This window comes from Perca flavescens, chromosome 4 (genome assembly GCF_004354835.1).
Source record: "Perca flavescens isolate YP-PL-M2 chromosome 4, PFLA_1.0, whole genome shotgun sequence".
Lineage (NCBI taxonomy): Eukaryota > Metazoa > Chordata > Actinopteri > Perciformes > Percidae > Perca > Perca flavescens.
In genome coordinates, this window is record NC_041334.1 from 36,016,009 (window position 1) to 36,034,735 (window position 18,727).

Genomic DNA, 18,727 nt, shown 5'->3' on the forward strand with positions numbered 1-18,727 from the left:
CTATTAGTAGTAATAATCGTGTTACAGATGTGTCCGTGGTGGACCAACTGTTTCTGACTAAAAGCGAGGAGTTACATTTGTACACCAGCATCACAGGATGCATCACACTTTGCTTGTCGATCCTCTACCCACATGCATTGGATAAAAGAAAGGAACAACTTCTGGACAGTTCTACAGTCTGTTAAAGAGTTTAGACATGGCCAGACAGACACATTTGCAGTCAATTTCACGCATGTGGGCAATTTAGAGTTTCATGTTCACCGGAACTGCATGTTTTTGGACTGTGGGAGAAAGCCAGAGTACCCGGAGGAAACCCTGTGAGCTTTGTATAAAGTTGTCAGAAGAAAAAGAAATGCCATTGCATTGATGAATATATGTTGTCTTTCATTGTGAATAGTCATGTTCAGAAATATTACCCATTAGACCTCAAGCTTTCTTTCTTTAGAGCTTTAGAACATCAGGTTGAATGGGGAAAGTACAGCCTTATTGGACATATTGTTTGCTGAAATAAACATTTCCACAGTCTCTTGATTGATCATACCCTAATAAGACACAGAAGACCTTCATTAATCTAGCATTTGCAAGAGAAACTTTTTATTGCCCCTTTACCCTCCTGGCTCTGACGGGCTACGTCATGGTACGTGCTGGAGCACACACACAACTTGCGCGCCTCGGCTTTGCCCAGGACAAGGCTCTTGGTGGGGGAGACCAAGAGTAAATCATGTATGCTCATTAGCTGCTCTCCACGGCTCCAGGTCCTATTGTGAATCCCTCGCCTTTTTCTGTTCAGAGTGAATATCTGCGCCTCCAGTGATTACCTCTGCTTAGCTTATAGCATGCTGCTCTAATTGAGCTTCATCACGGTGGCCTACTGATAACTACAATTCAGTCAAAACAACATTAAGCCCTGCCTCACTGGTTCTGTAATGAGTTCCTGGGAAAACTGTGTTTTTTTGTTTTGTTTTAGCTTGCAAGTTATACAGCGCTCACATGCATAGAGTGTAGCGAGCAGAGTTCATTTGTATTCATAGGTAGGATGAGTCCTTACTGTTACATTTTGTTTTCTCCAGACCACAATATCTGTGCAGACTGGTTAATTCATTGATACAACAGGAATGAAGAACATATTACAGGAGGCATTAGCAAACATTTAATGCTGGCCTTAAGGTAAGAGAAGTGCCCTATCGAGCAGTTTCTTCCCTCCCTCATCAACTACACCCTTGAGCAAGGCGCTTACATTACTCGATTTTACAAGACAAACCGTTAACCCTCATTCATCATTCATGAGAGGTGAGAAGCTGAGTAAGAACAGCATGACGTTAAGGTGGTGAAACAAATCAGAGGTAAGATACACTGAAAGAACTTGGGATCATTTCCTAGGATCCGAAGGAGGGTGACAGTCATGCTAATCATGTTTGTCCAAAACTGTAAAATTTCATTCCAGTAGACTCACGGAAAGTGGAAGTCACTGTCAGATTGTTAGTCACCAACAATACAAAACTGTTCAGACGGAATCTGACTGCATCCATTGTGTCAAACAGCACTTTGTTTGATGCACACAGCAGCCTTGAATACCAATAACTCCAGAGGGCTGCTCGACAGTTGAAGATTGAGGTTGTACTGCTTCTAGGCATGAATGTGTAAAAACTGAGTAATGTCTAGTGTTTAAAGAACTCACAGGTTCAATCTTTGCAGCAGCCAATATATGTCCATTAAATATCCATCACAATTATGTCCGTATTGGCATCTCCCGATTTAGATCCAATACCTACATTGAGTGCCGATGCAGGAAACAGTGTGTCCTTTATGTAGAGGGGGGGGGGGGGGAGTATGCAAGGGTCTGGTTATGCTTGAAAGAAGAAATTCGCACCACGTGTTGTCTGACCAACCAAGTGAAAAAGTGTGAATGTTGGATTGTCGGTTTCCGAAAGTTACAGAAATTATTGGGCACCCCCATTGTTGGTAAGGTGCACGCGAGGGGCTTCTGAAGTTATGCCAAGTCCAAGCCAAGCCATGTCCCTACAGACTGAGCTATAGCCACCCTGAAGAAGCATCCCAGCAGCTAAAGGGTGTGGGATTGGGAAGAGTTGAATGCAAAAGATCAGAGTTTGCATCTCATCACAGACCTGCTTTTACCATTTCAATCAGGAGAGACTTGATTGCAAATATGCAAAGGTTTATTTTTGTACATATGCATAATATGAAATGTACAGAGTCTTTGGAGATTAGACTCCATTGTTATAAAAATAATTGTAAAGGGGTAGAGAAGGCAAGGCATATCCCCCCCGATGGAGTCTAGACACTGGCGGTGGTGGTGAAGGAGCCCAAAGACCGGACCGAAAGGAGCCAACGGGAGCGGTCTGCCGGAGGGGGACCCAGGGTGCCGTGGGTGACGGTGACTGGAGGTGGAAGGGGAGGAGGAGGGTTGCACGCTTTGCCTGAAATGACAACTGACAGCAGCAGAGAGAAGAACAGAATTAAAGCAGGGATGCCATGCTGTGATTGGCTCGTGAAATTCATGGCCAATTCTGGTTGGTTTAAGTGAAAAGTGAATGCCGAGAGAGAGGCGGAGGAAGTTTAGGAGTCTTCCTGAAAGAATTTACGCTGAGCTTCATTTGGCTTTTATCAACCGTAACCACAAACTATCCCAAACCTCAACCATAGTCTAACCATACTTGATCCATAGTTTCTTTGCCATAACCACAGCTTTTCCCTTTCAGTATGCCTGAAACAAACCATTTTGCACCGACCAAGCAGGCCTTAAGATTTTTACAGTTGTTCCGTACAGCCAGACTCAAAGACGAGGTGAAAAGTTAGCCGTCGCAGAGGGGGGGGAGATGCGATACTCTTTTTGAGTGGGGATGATAACTAAACACTTTTTTAACAATCCTTCTTTAAAGATATTTGAGGTGTTGCACTCATTTGTACCTATACACGCAAAGTGACTGAACTAATTGTGTTAAAAATTTAAAAAAAAGAGCTTGAGAGAGAAATGTATACACTTCTTCCTTGACAATTCTGATGTGGGAAAGGTGTGGACTTTCTGAAGCTGTAAGACCATTCGTCAAGCACTTTGGTTAAAGCATTCTACTATCATAACCATACCAAAGTTGCCATGTGCAGATATTGTGTGTACTTTTTTGACACCGTTCATGGATTTGCAGAATGTGTAAGGTGTAGGGTTAGGGTCAAGTTAAGTGTAATGGTTGGGGGTGGGGTACTACATGCAGATCACAAATTTAGGCTGTAAAGAATCTACTGATCTGGATTACCGTGCCAATCAAAGGCCATAGAGAGTGTTTTCCAAAACCAAAAAGACACGTAAAATGTCAGAAATAAACGATAACTATAATATATGAGAAGTTGAGACAAATTCATGTAATCCTAATGATGAATGATGGATTAAATGGTTCACAAGCCGGGTCCAATTTTCATAGTTGACGACTCTCTGGCAGACTGGAAGCACAAAAGCAAATGAAATTTCCAAAAAGACCCTTTTCAAAGATTGAGCAGTAAAAGACAAGAAACTGGAGTACGTAGCAATTAAAGTTTGTGAAGAATAAATGTGTTTAACATCTTAAACACAAGTCCTCTTGCCTCAAGTACTTCAGTTTGTCCTGAATCTCAAAACTCCTCTGCAATTTTACCAGCAGAGCCCACTGTGTAATTTCAATATGCCACTGAATCATTTATGTGGGCACACAAAAAGATGCTGTGCCACGTATCTGCCTGGTGAGCACAACCACCACCCAGGAAAGGAGGGAAAAAAAATCAGTTTCTCAAAATGTCTGGGGCTATTTCACTTTGTTTCCTTGTTCTTCGAAAACATTCAGGAACTGAGGAGTGGAGATAAGATGGAGAGAGCGCGGCAGAAGTGGGAGAACTGGCTGCTAAAAAAGGCAGCGGGACAGTAGACTGAGGACACTCTCTCTCCCTCTCTGACACTGATCCACACGCACGGAGGAGAAAAGTGAGTTATGATTAATCATCTCTGGCGGAATTCCCCAATAAAATTCCCAGATCGATACGCCTCGCAAGCCAGGGGTGAAAACACGCCGCTTATGAAGAAGGTTTTAAATGATTTAAGGCCTTCTTTTTGCCTGTCTGAATCCCATGTTTTGTTTGACTTTTGTTCAGAATAAGTCTCCTATATGGTTTCTTCCTTCTATGCTTACTAATTACAGATGATTCTTTCCTCGCAGTGAGAGCTGCCTTTGTCATTAAGCAGACGAGTCATCTTTCAGCTTTGTCTTGATGTCTGTTCTGGTTCCACTATGTAATCATGATTAGACCTCCTTGACGTCCATGTGAGTCTACCTATGTATTGATCTGTCTTTCTGTGTCACACCACATTTATGAAAACTATCAGAGCAGCTTTGCTTCTTTTTTTTGTAGATGTATTGCTTTTACCCATACCTGCCGTCTGGTTTCAAAGAGCCCTCCTGCAATGTTAAACAAATTTACTCTTCTAACAGGCACATAACAGCCCTCCAACTGCTCTCTCAGTACTCTTCACAGTGATGTTTGCTTTTCAGCTAAAGCTTTCATGGATTTCCAATAATTTTTTTTTTTTTAAAAGTACAGTAGAATAACCTCTCTAACAACTCATTGACAAACGTGGTGAATAAGCACACTAAAGAGACGCTTTTCATATCAGAGTCAGACTTCCTCTCAAAAAACCAAATGTCACATTGCGATACATGATGTGGATTAGGCTGATGATGGATTTTTTTTTTTTTTTTTTACGGAATTCATTTGTTGTGGACTCCTTCTCGTACATACCCTTGCATACACACTCTGTCTCACACACACACACACACACACACACACACACACACACACACACACACACACACACACACACACACACACACTCTTTTCCCCCCACTATGTCTCTGTCTTTCTCACACACACTCACAGCCATCTTCATTTCCATGTCCATGGCTGTGCTGAATGGCTGCAGTCTGTGCCCGCTCTTCTGTGTCTGTGCATGTTTGTGTGAGTGTATGTGTGCTCATTGTCCAGTGGTCAAGCCCCGGCGGAGCTGTGTGTGGGATGTGTAAAAGCGTCTGTGGGGGATTGGAGAAGAGGGGGAGGGCGGTTGAGGACACTGTTTCCTTCAGCAGTGGAATGTCTTCATGCGTGTTCCGGTTTGGAGAGGCTGCTCACGGCTCCCAGAAGTTGGCAGGAAACCACATGCTGCTTACACTGGGGCCGATAAGAAGGAGGAGGAGGAGGAGGAGGCAAGAGGAGAGAGGAGGGAGGAGGGAGGAGAAGAAGAAGTGGGGTTGTGGTGGGAAGGGAGGGAGGGAGGCTTTAGTAAACCTTCAGGAAGGTAGATTATCCCATGAAATGCTGGCAGAGTTGCAGCCTTTGTGCCTTGTGTCTGTGTGTGTGCATATGTGAATGTGTGTTTGTGTGTGTGTGTGTGTGTGTGTGTGTGTGTGTGGAGTAGAGAATGACAAAAAAAGCAGCTCCTTCAGCAGTGGAGAGTTTCAATGAATCCGGGGTAGGCTCCACAAAGGGCTGCGGAACAAAAGGCCTGCAAGCTGAGAATGTGCAGCGTAGAGACACAGCCCAATCTCACGCTTTGTTAACTCTCAAACATAACACTGAATAAAGACTGAGACAATCACGCCTCACTAGTCAATTACCTGCCTGTTGATTAAATATCTGACAGCTCAACACCTCAGACTGTAGGATTCATACGTTCTACATTCCCCCGCTGTCGTCTCAGGCAGGGCGACCGTGCGCGCCACATGTCCTTAAAGCGGATGTTTTACAAAATAATATTTGTGCAATTCTGAGCACAGCATGGAGCACTTAAGCACAGAAAAAAAAAAAATTGTATTTCATGTGCTAAAGTTGTGTTTTTTAGAGGAATTAGTATCAAGAGAATAAATTATTTAGAGCAAACTAAAATAAATTTGTAATCCGACCTGTGACGATTTCCTGCATGTCTTCCCCCCTTTCTCACCTAGCTGTCCTGTCAAATAAAGGCGGAAGTTTTTTTCTTTGCAACATAATCATTTCACAACAAAATATTATTAATGTGCTTGAAGTTTCGGTTTTTTTCAGTGTTCAAAACGTCCAAACCCACGCTCAGATTCTAGACCAAAATATAATGACATAGTTTAGCTTCCCTAACTCATTGTGACGTTATACTTTATCACATTCATTATAGTGAATCAAATGAGATAATGAATAGTCATGCATAAAGAGACGTGACGAATGAGATTGGATAAAAGGGTCGTCGGGGGTCACCCATTTCTGCTCCGCAACGCTGCTTTTAAGAAAGTGGACGGCCCAAGGAAAATGGCAAAGACCCACAGTTTAGTTTTTTTTACCCCTACAATACAATTGCATAGGCTGAGCCCTACATGTCCAGCCACAGCCTATAGCAATTCCCAGAAGTACACGCACACAATCCAGGGGATTATAAATCACAGGCACTTGGCAAAGGTCTCAGCTGACTACGGCTGATGTTTATGGTTTTCTATGACTGAATCCAGCTGTTTGGAGACGCACAACGCTCCGAGAGGCGTAATCAATTTGGCAGATTAGCGTATTGACAGATGGTGCGCCATCCATCCAGCAAATCAATATGTTTTATTTTAATCCCTTCAAATGTTTTCTCAAGAATCTGGACACAGAACGCCTCTCTCCCCAGGCTCCAGTCACGATTATAGTACGGTATCTCCGCCTTCCTATTACACCGCCTCCCCCACCCCCTCCCCGACTCTCCCGCTAGGAATGACTTTCTGGCCATCCGCGTGCAAAAGCAAAACTCTCTCCCCTCACTCAGAAAGTGCAACGGGATATGCTCCCCCTTCTCAAGTAGGGCAGCCAAATGGAGCAATCACACAAGACATCCATCACTATCCTGTGGGGTGGAGTAAATGACCTTGATGTAGTCTTCACACTCAATTTCAGATACCCTTGAGCTCCATTATGGGAAGATTTAAGCAGTGAGAGTGCGGCCGGCCTTCATATTTGATTCGTACGGTACTAGATGTGATAAGTGTGTGATGCAGCGCCGAAAAAAGAGAGTAATATGGGAGGGACAGGTGAGGGGGAGGGGGAGAGGGAGAGGGTGAGTCAGCAGGTGATGGAAGCGCGGCAGAAAATTAAGATGGAGTAAGAGGGCTCCAGAAGACGAGGAGAGGAGATGGTTTGAAATAGCTGGAAGAGCAAGCAGGCAGAAAGCAACTGTGGATAGAAGAGGATAAATTGCTTTTCAAGGACTTTGTCCCCCCCTTAAAAAAACAACTGTAATCCAGGTAGAGTAGACACAATATGTGGGTAATTTTCACACAAGAAAAAAAGTTCTCAAGAGTGATCCATCACTGCGGCAGCAGAGTGAATTTATGCATCTCTGAATGTAAACGCTTATTGCGCTCTGTCTCTTTTCTACTAGCTGGTGGAGATGAAAGCCCCCCCACACACACACACACACCCCTGCTTCAACTCTCTCCGCTAGCTGGTGGGAGAACAATAAAAGTATGCACAGATGACTGCTCACCAATGGAAACATGTTTGCATACGAACAACACACACAGAAATTTGGTGCAAGACATCAGATCGGTTTTGACGGAGCAGCTAAAAAGCGAGTTTTGATGTGAAGTGATTTGGACAATGGTTTCCTTTCATTTTCACTCTTTGCCTTTGATTGACGGTGTGTCCTTCCTTCCTTTCCTACCAGTCTGGAGGAATGAGCCGCTTTAGCACAGCAGCCACACACACACACACACACACACGCTCCCCCGGGAGTTCATTTGAGAAGCACCACCTGCCGGTCTGAGTGGCATCATTAACAAAGGTCAGATGTGCTCACTGTGAAATTATACACACATGAATTTCTCATTGACTTGTTAATACACCTGATTTCCTTGCCCAGGGTGACAGTTTGCCCTTTGCTGTCTTCTACCATGCATTTGATTTAATTAAGAGGCAGCTGATACTTTTCACTATACACTTGAGTTAAACAAGCATGTAAATAAAATCAACATCATTAACGAACCAAGCGGCAAAACAAATCAATACGGGATATTCAGAGTGTACTGTGGATTGTGGAATGTTGATCACTGTCTGAAGCTGTCCTCATCTAGACAAATATCTTTTTTTCATAAAGTTTACATTTAAAATACTCTTAAAATGTTGTTGTATTTTCTTCCAAACCAAAAGGTCAAGTGATGCAAATAATATATATAATATGTGTATAGCCATTAAAACAGGGCTATGTTTTTCATGTGGATTAACCAACTAATGCTAAAATGCTAAAATGACCCTGCTAATTCTCAACCACACAACTTTCTTGAAGACAGTTAGAGGTTTGATTTGTTAATCTAGTACAAAGTTATCCTGTATAACAGTTACCTTAATTAATTAATAAATACAGTTTTGTAATAAAGACATAAATGTTTGTACCAAATGTTATGACATTCCACCCATTTTGCTCAAAACGATAACTAGAGAGAAGGTCATGGGTTCCCCAAAAGTGATTTGGATCCATTCTCTGAGCAACATGAATGACTGTACCAAATTTCATGGAAATCCATCTTACGGTTGTCAAGACATTTCATTAGAACAAAATGTCAACTTCATGGTGGCGCTATACTAGAGAAAAAGTCAGGGAAACACCGAAAGTGGTTAGGAGTCATGCTCTGGGGGCCATAACTATCTGTATAAAACATCATGGCAATCCACCCAAAAGCTATTGAGATATTATCATCTGGATCCAAGTGGTGGACAGACTGACAGACCAATTGAGCTACATTGCCATACCATCCATAGAGCATGACTAAATAAATTTGATTTGTGTCAAATCAATTTTTATTTTTATTTAACCTTTATTTAACCAGGTTAGTCTCATTGAGATATAACATCTCTTTTTCAAGAGAGACCTGCCCAAGATAGCAGAACAAGTTTGTTACATAAAAAATCAATTTACAATCCCAAAACAAACACAAAAGAGGCAAAGACATCTCAAGTGCATTTCAATGAAATTAAAGTACCATTAGTTAAAACATTTGCACGTGTGGATGGACTCATATTCTATGGTCTTAACATAACCTTTAAAATCGTTTAAGGAAATTAGACACTTTAGTTTGAGTGTTTTCTGTAGGTTATTCCAATAATCAAATTAAGCTAACATTTACCACGTTAAACCAACGGGACCTATGATTCTGCAGCGCACTCTGCAGAAAATTTCGATAAAACAAAATGCTGTTTTTTAAGTGCTCAAAAAATAAGTAGGATCCAAATCAAACAAATGCCGTTTAACACAAACCAAAGTGTGTGCTGTTTCTTGGTTCTTATTGATTATCAGCTGGCCCACGACCCTCAGATGGTTAACAATCATAACATCAAATTATGGATTTATTTAAAAAATGTCTTACCTTTTTGCATATTGAGGAACTTAGTACACATTGGCATGCTCCGCCTCCGTGTGGCCAGTTAAAATGTTAGCAGGTCCTCCATTGGTGCGACAGTAAACGGTTGAATGCTGTTTTATGGAAAATGTCCATCAATTTCCATCAATCATAAATGAAATGTAGGCTACTTGGAATCCGCAATTTGGAGAGACAAATGGGAGAGGGTCTTTTCAATAAAAATCCTCCTCCTGAACAATCTGTCCCCCTCAAATCTGAAATTATGGCTACGCCTGATTCTGCTCCTACTGCTTTAATATAGGGGAAACACACCAATAAACTATTCACACATTTCTCCACATATCTCACATACGTATAGCTTATCAACAGAGAGGTCAAAGCACTGCCCGATAAATCCTATATGTGAATCTCTCTAATGGTCCCACATAGCATGAACAAATCGCAGTCATAACATTGTGTGAAGGGCTGTCATGTGAGGAGAAACACACCATTAAGAGTTAAGCAGCTGTGTCAGATCAGACTTTTACACAGCCCACTGCTTTGTCGTGTCAGAGAAGGTTGCGGCTTGTCCTTGTCCACTGAAGTGTGAGTGTTTGCACAGTGGAAACAGGCCCAGGGCAGGTAATGTGCTGCATTCATCCATGTAACTGTAACATATAAAATACTGCACGGTGCTTCTACTTCTCAGCCTTGTGAGCAAGGGAGACATGTTCATGTGGTTGAGATGTAATCATGGTAACACAGTGGAACCAGGACAGATGCAACAGCACTGTGTGTTATCACAACAACGCTTGTGTTGAGGACATGAAATGTGACGGCAGACTGTCACAAGGGGAGGAAAACTGCATAATTAAAAGACGCCATAGCACAAGAGAAATATGGGGGGGATAATTTTAGAGCATTTAAAAAAGACTTACTAATACAGGGTTTAGTCTTGGAAACCTCCTAGCAGCTAGACTTTAAATAAAAAAAAAAAATTAAATTGTGAACGTCAAACACTTCATTTTCTGTTATCTGGTGAATCTTTCGGCAACAATTGGTTCCCTTTTCTGCATCAATTTATGGTGCAAATGTCTTAATTATGTAGGAAAAAAGGAAATTATAATAGGTGTTTGGGGTGGGTTGCACTGGCCAGTTGTATTTATTGAGTGGGGGGGTGACACTTTCATGTTGTGTCGAGCCTTCTTAGTGTTTTAAAAATAGCGATTTTGATGCGATCAAAGTAGTGCCCCTAGCACTCCCATTCAAAAGGCCATTTGACCAAAAACTACACTTTTAAGATTTACAGAATACTGTAAATCTTAAAAGTGGCGCTTCTGTCCTAAAAATGCTTTTAAATGAAAGTTTGACTCATTCATAAAAACACCCTAGGTTGCAGTTTGGCGAAGGTTACGCTTTAAATTGATTTAAGGTCACAAAATACTTATATAACATTGGGATAATATGTAATTATGATGCTAAACAGTAAAAAAACAGTAGCTTACAAGTTGACAGCAGCACAGCATACTTTCCCTGTTAGGTTCTAAATAGACATCATGTCACAGTTTTGGAAGATGACAAGATGCTCGTTTTCTCTCGAAACTGGTGTCCAGAATCAAGGTCTGTTCTCTATTAGATCCTGTCACGACACCTTCTGTCACATGCTTGTATCCTCCAACAGGCTGGACGGTTGTGAGACTGCCAAGATGTACACTACATTTCCAAGAATGAGGCTGGACTCCCTGCTATATGTTGTTCTCCATCTCTCTCTCCCTCTGAGGATCCTCTACTTTGTGATTTATTCACCGCTGCTTTTCAGCTTTTGAGAGAGGTCGGTGTGAATGCTGAGCACTTGTCTAGAGCTCCTTGACACGTACACAGTAGAAGATAGTATAATAATAAGTCAGGTCAACTTTTCAAAAGATCTCGATCTAGACTGGTTTTGCACCTACGTCTATTAAACGTAGAAGAAAAACAAAAAGATTTTTTTAATGCGTTTTACCCTTTAAAAACATGCTTTTCAAAATGATTTCATTTTCTTTTGCTATGCTGCCATACGGACACGCCAACAAAACATTTAGTGACAGAAACATCACACATGCTATATCTAGTTTGTTTAATCTGTACAAAAAATTAAATGTAGAAACGTCAAGACATGGTTTTATGGGAAGTTACGTGCTAAGCTAACCACCTGCTGGCTCTAGGTTTAAATTCAGCATACAGTACAGATTTTTTTTTTTGTGATTGTTGCGGGCAAAAATCCTTGATTATGCGGCACGTTTTCTTATAAAACGCAATGGAATTATGCGGGATATTTATGCAATTTTATGCGATGAAATTGCGGGGACTTGCAAAAACTGCGGTTTGTGGAAAAGAGAAAAAAAAAGTGATTCCCCCAACACCCTGCTTTTTGATGATGTTCATGTCGCGTAATGACGTCACTTCATAACGTTCCCATAGCAACAGGGGAAAATCGCTGCTCTTGTGTGAAGTAAACGCAAGGGGGTAAGCTTTGCTTCAGAACTCGAACCTCCTATGGCCCCATTTTGATGCTACAAAGAGATCACCTCCTGTTAGCATCCCATTGACTGCCATTCATTTTGACGTCACTTTGACAGCGAATAACTTAGTTTAAAGACTCTATTTGTCCATTGTTTATTTCTAAAGAAACACGAAAATGTATAAAAGGCTCCATTACCTTGTACCTCACGTTATGCCTCCGTAGCAGACGCTTTTGTAAAAATAGGCTAACGATTGTGTCATAACCACGCGACTTACTGTTGCATAGTAGAGGAATTACCGTATAGTACAGGAGAAGCTCGCAGGCAGTTTCGACTTACATTAGCTGTTTAAGTTTAATTACTAATGTTAACTAGCATTTTAGTTAGCAATAATTAGCCTGTGCCTATGTTATCTCCTTACATATGCCTACGCTCTCCGTCTCTGCAAGATTGGGAATGATTGAGATTTCTCTTGGCACAGCTACCAGAAGACTTACAACTTTCAGACAGGTTGCTCACGTTGTCTCTCTCAGTTGGAGGTCCCGCAGTCACGCTCAGCCATCACCGGAAAAGTGCTTTGAATATCCTTCACTGGTCTCCATCCAGAGCAACGGGGTCTGTTGGTCCATTATATACGGTCTATGAGTAAACGCAACATTTTTCAACTTTCTGCTAAAATATATGTGACTTTTTTGCAACGATAATCCGGGGAATATGAAATCATGCAGCGCGGAAATCGGCAATTTATGCGGCGAAGGTGAGGCGTATTTGAAAAAATGGAGGGACTGAATAATAAGCATTTGTAGTGTGCTTCCCTTGACCCCCTTGATTCCACGTGACATATCTCATATTTCTGTGCACCTGGAAAAGAGATCCATAACAGGACATGCAGTGTGTCCTGATGTTACCCACGGGCTGAGGGGAGGTGTGTGAGCAAGCGTGCGTGGTGTGTGGACACAAGTAAATCCACGAGTGATAACTAGCATCCCACAGATGTGTGAAGGCTGGAGTCTCCTGACTCAGCCGCAGAGATGAATGTTGTGTGGGTGGGCGCCTCATTGATTTTTGTGTTGGAGAGATTAGTGCGTGTTAGGGTTACGCACTCAGGGCTGGGATATATTAAAGAGGAACATACACTTTTAGCCTGACTGCAGATTCCTTCTCTCCCATTACCCTACCTCTCTGGCTGGGCTGGAACAGGCTGCAAAACAGATGCATTACCAAAAATATGCATCAAGTCCTTTGATCTAATAGTGAATGTTAATGTTATTCGAGTGAGAAAATATGGCATAAAATAAATGCACATGTTTCTAATTCAAGTCAAGCGAGTTATTTGAGTTCATTCTCGACCTTATGGAACGGTGTAACAAAATACCAGTTTTGGTCTTGTGTTCACTGACAGCTGGAGCTATAGTGCGTAGAACTCTAAGTAATGACAACAAAACTGTCGGTGTGTCCACATGATACAAGCCTTCCGTGATCGCACACAGGCCCCCAACCCTCCTCCACGCAGTTGTTTCTAGCCAAGCAGGACACGGAGGATTAAGAAAACATGATGGACTCTTCAGAAGAGGTCATTATCTTCACTTGAGTTTCTCCTGCGGGAAAGTCGCCTGACGCCACAATCTTCTGAACACAGTCATATTGACAAATACAGAGAGAGTTGTGTGGAGCTAAAGGTCCCATGACATGGTGCTCTTTGGATGCTTTTATATAGGCCTTAGTGGTCCTCCAATACTGTATCTAAAGTCACTTTTATATAGACCTTAGTGGTCCCCTAATACTGTATCTGAAGTCTCTTTTATATAGACCTTAGTGGTCCCCTAATACTGTATCTGAAGTCTCTTTTATATAGGCCTTAGTGGTCCCCTAATACTGTATCTGAAGTCTCTTTTATATAGACCTTAGTGGTCCCCTAATACTGTATCTGAAGTCTCTTTTATATAGACCTTAGTGGTCCCCTAATACTGTATCTGAAGTCTCTTTTATATAGACCTTAGTGGTCCCCTAATACTGTATCTGAAGTCTCTTTTATATAGACCTTAGTGGTCCCCTAATACTGTATCTAAAGTCTCTTTTATATAGACCTTAGTGGTCCCCTAATACTGTATCTGAAGTCTCTTTTATATAGGCCTTAATGGTCCCCTACTACTGTATCTGAAGTCTCTTTTATATAGGCCTTAATGGTCCCCTAATACTGTATCTGAAGTCTCTTTCCTGAAATTCAGCCTTGGTGCAGAATTACAGCCACCAGAGCCAGTCCCACAATGAGCTTTCATTAGGTGTGCCATTTCTGTGTCTGTAGCAATTGAGGAGGAGAGAGGGGGGGGGGCAAGGTGGAGGGTGGGGGTGTGGCCTTGACCAACTGCCACTTTGCTCGTTTGAAAGACATGATATCTCTCTCTCTCTCCAGGGTGGGCCAACTTCTCTGGGCCGGCAAAGCAGAGAAAGGGGAGGTAACCTTGCTCCTTATGACCTCAAGAGCAAGACTCCAGATCGGCCCATCTGAGCTTTCATTTTCTCAAAGGCAGAGCAGGATACCCAGGGCTCGGTTAACACCTATCGCCATTTCTAGCCACTGGGGGACCATAGGCAGGCTGGGGGAACGCATATTAATGTTAAAAAACCTCAGAAAGTGAAATTGTCATGCCATGGGACCTTTAATATCAAAAAGTTAGACACTAAAGCTTTAATGTTGTCTGCTTAATTTACTCTGTTGCCCGGGGTCTTGGGGTTATGGCGCGTTCCAGTTGAAATGGTTAGAAGTCAAAATTTCCGTGCTCCCAGTCAGAAATGTCAACTGATATGCCCCCCTGAAGTCGGATTTCCCACTCAGAAAGTCGGGCAAACCTCACCACCTCCAACATCACAATCCTACATGGCTGTATGAATATACTGTTTTTGCGCTTCTGTCATATTCGTGTCTAATGAAACACACAGTCCTGTCCATATTCTATCTGTGGAAATGTTGTCAAGGTGTTTGCACGTGCAAAATACCGCATAATGCGTTACAATGGCTAACCCTGCTACCCCGTTTTTCCAACTTGTTACGGGGACACGTTCAACTCGGGTGGAACTTTATTCCCTGTTACAATCTCCAAACCTGACTCAGCTGTTTGCACATCGGGATATGGCCTACAATGGCAGGCGCTTTCCGACACTCTCTCCTCAAGGGCATCCATGATGTGGCACTTGGTTATACACGAGTGACCGAAGTCGTTGTGTGGAGAGTGAAAAATAGACAACAGACCTGGCCATGCTCGTCAAATTGTCACTTTCGTAAAGTTAGTAATCTTGGTTGGTGCATACCCCCGATTCGGATTTCGTAATAGTGTGGGGAGGGTGGTGCTGTTCACATCAGCAGCCTAAGCTTTATTTATTCACTTACTGAGAAATATGACCAAACACTCTAAAGTAAAGCAAGCCTCTACACAGGAAATGTATAAAATGCACACCACCTATTTCTACACCTTCAGAGAGTTCAAAGTCCCCACTCAACACCCACGCAGTCATGGCGTGATTTCAGGACCTGCCCGAGGTCAGTTAAAGCAGCCGCTCTGCCAGGGTTCAGAGGTCAACAGCCATTGTGTACAAGTAAATGGATCCACCAACCAACAGTTATCCAAGTACAAGCTGGTTATCTGATAGCTTGTTTCTCTTTTTAAAGAGCACAATCACTCAGATCACAGCCAGCGTGCAGACACAGCTTGACGCAGCATTAACTAACGACATGCATATGCCATTGCGCTGATGTCAGAAAAAAAATCCACCGAGCTGCCTGCCAGTCAGGTTACGGCAGATGTTGACGGCGGAGCTGAGGCCTCGCGTTCTGTAAACTTAATCACACTTTAATTCATTTCTGCTTTTTACTCCTAGCTCCAAGTCAAAGCAGCGGACATCTTTCCAACAAAAACTAGGACAGCGTGAGCAGGAAGTGCAGACAGACGCCTTTATTTAAAGACGTGCCCGCACTGACAGTGATTCTTCTCCCCCCCCCCTCCTCTTCTCCCCCCTAAGCCCCCCATGTTTCACCCTCTCCGTTGATGCCGTGTGTCAGCTGGGAGGCACGGCGCTGAACCATGCAGATGTAATCTACACCTCTCCGTGCCAGAGAACAGCGATTGAATCGCGGAGGAGCAGCCGATCCGTGACGTGTTGACAGGATCAGCATAGCGACACGTGTGGGTATCTGCTTTCATGTAACCCATCCTGGGGGGGAAGGGGGGGCGGAATATGGCAGGAGGCCAACTCTTGTAATGTGCGTAGAGGTGAGAAGAAGAGGTGCTGGGAATGTTGCACGACTGGCTGGGACGTACTAACCTGACTCCGCCAGATGGATCGCTTCGCATTTGCTCGGCATATCCATCTGGGAACTTTCTGTTGGAGAACTTTTGGGAAGGGGCAAAAATACTGGTTAGCTGATTGGATGAACCATCTGTCTATCACCTATGTTGGTGATAGACGGGCCAAATCCACCAATCAGATCCACCAAGCGTATGAAAATACAACCACAAACCCGCCCCCTGCTGCAGGCAAAGCATAGGTCGTAAGCTCAGCATGCAAGCAACATGTCGGTAAAGGAGATTTGCCGTTTGTGTAACGAGAATTTAGGAATAAAAAAAGCCCCATTTCTGGTTCCCGGACCATATTCCAAAAGAAGGATCCAAGAGAAAAAAAGCATTAGCGAGCGGCTAACAGAATTAGGGCTACCGCTGTCTGAAAATCCTGGTTAGCTGATTGGATAAACCATCTGTCACTGACTGGCCCGGTCGTTTGGCGAACGGCTCCAAATTTTCTCTATCTCAAGATGTCAGACTGATCTGGGAGTGGAAACCTGGAGCTCGCCAGATCAGGACGGTCTCACGAGGCTAGGGACGTACGTGACTTGGCTGACACCACGTTAAAGAGATCTGCAAAGAGAAGCTGGGTGGAGATAAAAAAAAAGAAAAGAGGGCCACCACCAAGCGTGAGTGCGAGGGGAGTGCGTGGGAGACACAGAAAGAGCAGGTTAAACGAAAAGTGCTGTGGACTAACTGTGAGGAGAGCCGTGGAGGTGCCGTGGATGAAACATGGCGGGATGATCGGGGGTGGAAAGTTGGTGCGTTTGTTTGCTTTGGTGCGTGTCAGCAGAAGCACCCGGAACTGACACTGGCGAGCAAAAAAAACAAAAGGAAAGGAGTGCGTTTCCGTGTTCACGCGCAAGCAGAAGCTTTTATCTGTGTCAAGATCCTACGTCGGGGAGCACGAGCATGAGAAACCTTTGTTCACCGTCTGGTTGCAACGCGCTAACATCCGCGAGGCATCGTTAGTCCGAGGCTCAGCCTGCTCTACTTTGAGCCGAGAGGGGCAGAAACACAGACTTGACATGAAGGCAGAGCAAACACTGGCCCTCTGCCTCGGAGGTTCGGCTCAGAGGTCCCCCCCCCCCCCCACACTTTCTCTTCTGACGAAGCTCTGATCTGTTTGCCTCTGAAAAAAAGGAAAGATCCAAAAAAAAGCCGGCTCGACGATTGTTCAAACTTACCACGGCTTGAAAATGAAGTGAAAACACCGACGGCATGTTGACGCCAACCAGGAGAGCTTTACCCAGGTTATTTGGATATTTCATCCTGCGCTGCTTTCTTCCCCGGAGTCATACATTTCGGGTTCCACGAAAGCAGAGCAGGAAAAGAGGCGAAGAGATAACAGCAGACGCAGCCGAAGAGGGAGAACGCCAGCAAGCAACAGTGCTGGTGCGTCGTTTCCGACCCCCCACCCTCCCCCCCCCTAACACATAGAGGTTCCCTCCAGCACATTCTCTCACTGAAATATTAATCGTGTTTGACGGCTGTTTTAGCTGTGAAAACAAACACGAGACCGGAGCCTTTTTTTGGAAAAGCGCAGAGACGCGGACTCGAGCGTGGACTCGAGCGTGGACTGGCTCAGACGCGGAAAACAAAGTGTCGCGGGCAAAAAGGAGAAACGGGCTAGAGACGGCACAACGTGGAAGCAGCCTCATTAGGCACGTGCTGTTGTCTACCAGTGTGACATGTTTGACGATCTGTACTGTATCTCCGCTGTCACGTCCCCGGGGGTCAGCACTGGGATGCAGGCTACTAAGTGCGAGAGTATAACAGTTTAAAATGTACATTCAGATAGCAGCAGGTCAAAGTGGGAAGAAGCTTTAATGCGTGGCCGCTCTTCCAGGTGACTCTCCTCGACCCGAACACTTAACCGGCACCCCTGCGGCTCCAACGCACTTAACAAGGTGGTACAACGATGAGAGGATTTCTCGCCACGCACACTCTCACACACACACACACACACACACACACACACACACACACACACAGCTCTAGCACGGCAGAGGCAATTTGCAGCATTAAGCTGCCTGATAGCACATGTCCACTGAGAGTTAGGGAGTGATTTAACGGACATTGCTCACACCAATTAGAGTAAATCAGCCAGGCAACGCTACTGACGACAAGTGGATGCCGGCGCTGTCAACACGCAGCCACACACACACACACACACACACACACACACACACACACACACACACACAAGCTACCACACACTGCGAAAAAGGCGGTATTTCACTGTTTCTTTTGTGATTAAGAGCATGAAAATAGGCCATTTAGATAATCCCTCCCTGTCAGCGTTGTCAGCCTGAGAGACACTGACACATCCCGTGCACTCATTTCCTCATTACCATACACCAGTCACTTCAAGCGGGCCGGCTACAAAGCCCGAAGCGTGGGCTGAAGAGAACGGCCACCTGCTTCCCTTTTCGCGAGCGCCGGGGGTCGCTCCTCGTCGGCCAAGCCTGGAGCGCCGCGACACAGTACGAAGGCCACAGAAGGGGAGCGCCAAGCC